Source organism: Triticum aestivum, chromosome 5A (assembly GCF_018294505.1).
Source record: "Triticum aestivum cultivar Chinese Spring chromosome 5A, IWGSC CS RefSeq v2.1, whole genome shotgun sequence".
Classification (NCBI taxonomy): Eukaryota; Viridiplantae; Streptophyta; class Magnoliopsida; order Poales; family Poaceae; genus Triticum; species Triticum aestivum.
In genome coordinates this window covers 224,911,237-224,917,989 of record NC_057806.1, presented here as the reverse complement: position 1 = coordinate 224,917,989, position 6,753 = coordinate 224,911,237, and positions in this window count along the sequence as shown.

The window sequence follows — 6,753 nt, the reverse complement described above, 5'->3', positions numbered from 1 at the left end:
CTATGGATCTAGTTGGGACGATAATTTGCCTTATGCAGAGTTCTCTTATAACAATAGTTATCAAGCCAGTCTGAAGATGGCCCCTTTCGAAGCACTGTACGGAAGGAGGTGCAGAACACCGTTGTTGTGGGACGAAGTTGGAGACCGACAGTTGTTTGGACCAGATTTGATTAAAGAATCTGAAGAGAAGGTTAAGCTGATTCGTGATAGACTCAAGGTAGCCCAATCCAGGCAGAAGAATTATGCGGATTCTAAATGCAAGGAGACAGTCTACGAAGTCAGAGACAGAGCGTATCTTCGAATATCACCACTCCGAGGTGTGAAGCGTTTTGGAGTGAAGGGAAATTTAGCACCACGTTTTGTGGGACCATACAGAGTTTTCGAACGTATGGGAGAAGTTGCTTACAAGTTGGAATTACCCGAAGGATTGTCCGGAGTCCATGATGTGTTCCACGTTTCTCAGTTGAAGAAGTGCCACACGGAGATGGCTGAAATACCTCTGAGAGATACAGTGCCACTAGAAGCAATACAGTTAGATAGCGATTTGACCTACGAGGAGAAACCAGACAATATACTCGAGTTTGCCAGCCGAGTTACAATCAGCAAGGTTATCAAGTTTTGCAAGGTTCAGTGGAGTCACCATGCCGAGGATGAAGCCACTTGGGAACGAGAAGAACACTTACGAAAGGATCACCCTCACCTATTTTCTAGCCAACCCGAATCTCGAGGGCGAGATTCATCTTAAGGGGGGTAGGTTTGTAACATCCCAAATTTTCAATTTGGAATGTTATACATTAGAGCATCATTGCATATCATGTTTTATTGCATTTTGGTTGATCCTAGAAATTTCACGCAACTCAAGGACCTACGGAGAGAGTTGGGGATTCCGTTATTTTCATATTTGGGGTTTTCTCGAATTATGAAAAGAGGATCGTTTGATTTTAATGATTTTTCTCTGAAATATTTATTTTATTAAAAATAAAAGAGAGAGGATAAAATGACTTCCTCAAAATAAAGAAATATCAGAGATTTAATAAAAAAATCAAATAAGATTTTTATTCGGAGTTTTGTCGCTATTTTATTTGAATTAGGAAAAAAGTGCATTTTAGGCCCAAATAAATGTTCACCTTGTCCGGCTTATTTTTAGAGGACGAGAAAATTTTATTTCGGCATTTTTGGAGTCCGTTTAGTATTTCTTTTCGTTCTTTTTCTGTGCATCGAAATTATTTTAAAAAAAGTCAACCGACTTAGGGCCGTATTCGGCCAGGACTTCTCGGGCCAGGCCTCTTATAAGCCGCCAGCCCCGCCCCGAACCCTAACCCTAGCCGCCGCGCCCCATGCTGCCACACCGCCGCCCCGCCGGAGCCGCCGCCATCGACCCGCCACCCCTCGCTGTCTCGCCGGAGGTAGCGCCGCCGCCGCCGGTTTTCTTCGGAAAACCGTGTGTGTTTTTAGATCCGCAGTTTTTTCATTTATTTAGATCGGTTTATTTTTTTTCCGGATTAGTTATTTAGCGGACGTTCGTCCATACGTTCGTTTTAACGAACGGTTTTCGCTCGTTAGTTACAGATAACGAACATTCGTTCATTAGGCTGTTCGTTAGTTTTTCTTTTTATCGGATTTTCCGCGATTATTTTCGATCACGATTTCTGATCCGATTTTTGTTTTAGTATAACTTTTCGCTCATTTATCGGTATCAGGCGATTCAAGCGCCTAGAGTTTCGTCTCGAAACCCTCTTTTCGTTTAATCAACTTAAACAAGTTTTTGCTACTGTAAAATTTGACCTAGGTCCAGATTAGTAAACGAAGCTTGTTTCTCTCGCCGTTTGAGTTTTGTTGCTTCATTTGTTTTGATTCTTTTTGCCAATCGGAGTTCTTAAGTTGAACTTTCTGGTTATATCTCTTATTTGAGTTTTACATGTGCTTTTGTTCGATTGCTTATTGTATGCTTGTTTGATTGCGATAGAGTACCCAGAGTGCGAAGCGTGCTACATCGAGTCTCTAGGTTTCGTGGATCATCAGCAAGGCAAGTAACACTTTGATCATACCTCTTACTACCCAGTTTTCATTGCATTAGAACAACCCTCAAACATTGCATGGTTAGGAGCTGAATTAAATAGTGGGGTTTGGGAAGTAGTTGAGGTAGTACCTATTCATCTGTTTATTATCAAACCCTGGGAGTTACTTCTATGTTGCTTATATTGCTATGTTGTGCTAGTAGACATGGATTGGGTTTGAGTGTTTTCATGACAGATGTGAGATTGTTAATTTAATGGTTACTTAAGATGGCAACTTTAATACACATTTGGGTGGATTGAGGCACCTAGGGAACCCAGTGATTGCTTGTATTTTTGGAAATCTCGGGGTACCGTGTGATTCTCCTATGGACCGCCACCCAGGCTCAAAGGGATCATAAGATTATTCATATTGGAAACTTCCGTGTGCAGACACATGCCATTATGGGCTCTGGCATAGTTGATTAAGTTGTGTGAACTCTTAAAGTGGTAGACTAGCAGATGTAGGGGATGTAGGTGTACCGGTCTACCCACCGTAAGGTGCTAACGCTTCTGAAAGACTGTGTCTCGGTCATCCGTTTCTCAAACATCATGCAGTGCGAGAAATCCAACGGTTAGCCGTGTGTACAAACTAATCATGGTTAGCCGTGTCCCCGGTTATGGACATCTTGAGTATCTAGTTCTTGGATTATCGTGTGGATCTCATCACTCTTAGTATAATTTGATTGGGTTTAATGATGATTACTTTTAATTGGGATTGAGTTAGGTGAACCTTCTCAATGTTTAACAACTACCATGATAGTTAAATAAAATTTATTCCTTTGCAGTAGGGAAAAATTGGCTTTACGCAAAAACATATCAACCATACAGCCTCCACCAGCCATATATGCATATAGTGATAGCTTTACATTGTTCATTATTCTCTTGTGTTACCTTGCCAGCATATTCTATGTGCTGACCCGTTCTCGGGCTGCAACATATCATGTTGCAGACTTTTCAGACGACGAGTAAGGAGCCTTAGGTCGTGGTCTTTCACTCAGTGATGCCGTTGGAGTTGATGGACTCACTTTATCTTCCAAGCCTTCCGTTGTTATCATATTAGATGGCCTTAAGCCATATTTATTGTAATAAGTTCTCTTTTGAGACATTCGATGTAATAAGTGTGTGATTGCCACTCTGTCATAAATCCGTCAAGTACTATGTGTGTCAGCATTACCGATCCAGGGATGACACTTATACACAGAGGTCATACCATTTGAGGTCTGGTCACTACACAACACCTCTATTAAAATGCTTAAGGAAGTTATTTTCCCAAGGTTTGGAGTCCCCAGATATTTAATGACTAATGGTGGTTCTGTAACACCCTCGATGCGGCTATATCTCCCACATGTCGAAGCATGACTTAGAGGCATAACCGCATTGAAAGCAATGTCGCAAGTGAGGTAATCTTCACAAACAACCCATGTAACACAATAAGGGAAAAGATACATAGTTGGCTTACAATCGCCACTTCACACAATACATGAATATAACATTACATTCCTCCAAAAACACTCAAGGTCCGACTATGGAACCAAAATAAAAAGAAGACTACCCCAAATGCTACACAGATCCCCGATCGACCCCAACTGGGCTCCACTACTGATCGACTAGAACGAAACAACACAAAGGACAATACCTTCATAGAGCTCCTCCTTGAGCTTGGTTGCGTCACCTGTACGGTATCATAGGCACCTACAAACTGGTTTTGGAAGAATCTATGAGTCACGGGGACTCGGCAATCTCACACCCTCGCGATCAAGACTATTTAAGCTTAAAGGTAAGGCGAAAGGTATGAAGTGGAGCTGCAACAAGCGACCAGCATGTATGGTGGCTAACATACGCAAATGAGAGCGAGAAGAGAAGGCAAAAGCACGGACGAACAACTATGATCAAGAAGTGATCCTAGAACAGCCTACGTCAAGTATTACTCCAACACCGTGTTCACTTCCCGGAGTCCGCCGAGAAGAGACCATCACGGTTACACACGCGGTTGATGCATTTTAATTAAGATAAACTTTAGGTTTTCTACAACGGGACATTAACAAATTCCCATCTGCCCATAACCGCGGGCACGGCTTTCGAAAGTTCAAAACCCTACAGGGTGTCCCAACTTAGCCCATCACAAGCTCTCACGGTCAACGAAGGATATTCCTTCTCGCAAGACATTCCGATCAGACTCAGCATCTTGGTTACAAGACATCCTCGACTATGGTAAAACAAGACCCGCAAAGCCACCCAAATGTGCCGACAAATCCTGATAGGAGCTGCACATATCTCGTTCTCAAGGCACATCGGATTGTCCAAGGTTCTGGTAGACCAGCCCAGAGTTGCCCCTGGTGGCCACCGGCAGCTGACAGGTTGGACCAACACTCAGAGGAGCACTGGCCCAGGGGGGGGGTTAAAATAAAGATGACCCTCGGGAGCGCGACTCCCAAGGGAAAATAAAAGGGCTAGGTGACAAATGGTAAAACCAATGTTGGGCCTTGCGGGAGGAGTTTTATTCAAGGCGAACTGTCAAGGGGTTCCCATTACAACCCAACCGTGTAAGGAACTCAAAATCCGGGAACATAACACCGATATGACGGAAACTAGGGCAGCAAGAGTGGAACAAAACACCAGGCATAAGGCCGAGCCTTCCACCCTTTACCAAGTATATAGATGCATTAATTAAATAAGAGATATTGTGATATCCCAACAAAATATCCATGTTCCAACATGGAACAAACTCCAATCTTCACCTGCAACTAACAATGCTATAAGAGGGGCTTGAGCAAAGCGGTAACATAGCCAAACAATGGTTTGCTAGGACAAGGTGGGTTAGAGGCTTGGCTTAACAATAAGGGAGGCATAAGCAAGTGGTAGCTATCGCAGCATAGGCATAGCAAAAGAGCGAGCAACTAGCAAGCAAAGATAGAAGTGATTTCGAGGGTATGGTCATCTTGCCTGAAATCCCGCAAGGAAGAAGAACGAGTCCATGAAGAAGAAAAACGGACATAGTCGAACGGGTCCTCACAAACGCGACTTTATCGGAACCAGCCCGAAGAAGCAACACCGGAAAGAAGCACACAACATAGTAAACAACCAACACATGAACATGGCATGATATGCGGGATGCGGTATGTGATGCATATGCATGATTTGGAATGGAATGATTGAACTTGGCCTCAACTTGGAAATCCAAGAGTGCCACTGGAAAAAGGAGTTGATTTCGGTCGAAATCAATATAAAAATCACCGGAATCGGATGCACGGTTTGGAAATGGCAAGCAAAACAAATATGGCACCGATCTGCGATAATCAGCACGAGACCACCTAAATGCAACAAGAACATCATGCAATAGCACTCAAACATGGCAAAGAAATACATGGCAGGGATCCACTCATGATGCTTGACAAAAGATGAACACTGATCTGCGGCTAATTCACTCATTAACAGGTTCAAACAAGCATGGGAAAAGTGCAAAAGATAACATGTTACAGACTTCATGAAAATAACAAGTCAGGAATTTGTCATCAGGAAGCAATGTTTAGAGCACGATAACTACATGCTACAGGAACATATCATGGCAAAGCAAGGCATGGCATGAAGCTAATCAAAGCACATAACAAAAGTCCCTTAGTGACCATGAGCCAAAAGGGATCAAAAAATACAATTACAAGCATGTAAACATAGCAAAAACATAAACATATTCAGACTTAGTGAAAAACTGGAGCATGCAAAACAGTTAACGAGTAGGCATGTTTACGAGCTCGATGCACTCACTACGAGGCATGGCATGACAAAGTAAGCATACAACATTCAATAAAACATAACATAGATGCTAGACATGGCAAGAACAACAACATAGCATGCACGGATCAATAGCAACAACCTCGGCAAAATCGCTAAACATGTTAACAATCTGCCAGGAACATTTTATAGCAAAAGTAGAGCTCGATTCACTCAAGCTAGGTTGCTCCATAAATTTAAACAAAGACATGGATGGATAGATCACAACATCATCTACAAAACATCCTTACTGATCATGCTCAAAAGAGGCATCGATCACTAGGAAACAATATGAACATATGGCATAAAAATAATGACAGGGCAAGGACTTGGTGAAATTCTAAGTCCCTGAAATCAGCATCATTGAGTAAGCTACTTTGCATGCTTGTGCTAGTCACCACAAAGATCACAAAAATACATGGCATACACCCCTATAAAGATGGCATGGCATTCTACAAAACATATGTAGAGCTCAGGATCATAGCATGCACATATTAATCATGTCAAAAATGACAAAAGTGAATTTGCTGAAACAGATCTGAAATTATCATTACATAGCCGTCTTCCAACAACATTTCGAGCATCAAGATGAGCTCAAATGAAAATGATGCAATGAGATGAAATGATGTACTCGTTGAGACGAACATTTCGATATGCTACACGCACGAATCGGAGCAACGGTGAGGAAGTTATGATGCGTCAAGTATGCAAAAAGTTAGGGTTTCGGGGGAAAGAGTTAACCCACACGATCCAGATCTGGATCTGAGGTACTGTAGCTGCACGGGCCCCGATGATCGCCAGAGTAGGAGGTCTCGCACGCCAACGACTAGGGTGGAGGCGGCCGGAGTTGCGGACCTAACCGGAGCGGCGAGACGCGGCGAGGGCGGCGAGGTGCGGAAGCGGGCGGAGGGAGCTCGGGGAGCCGGGC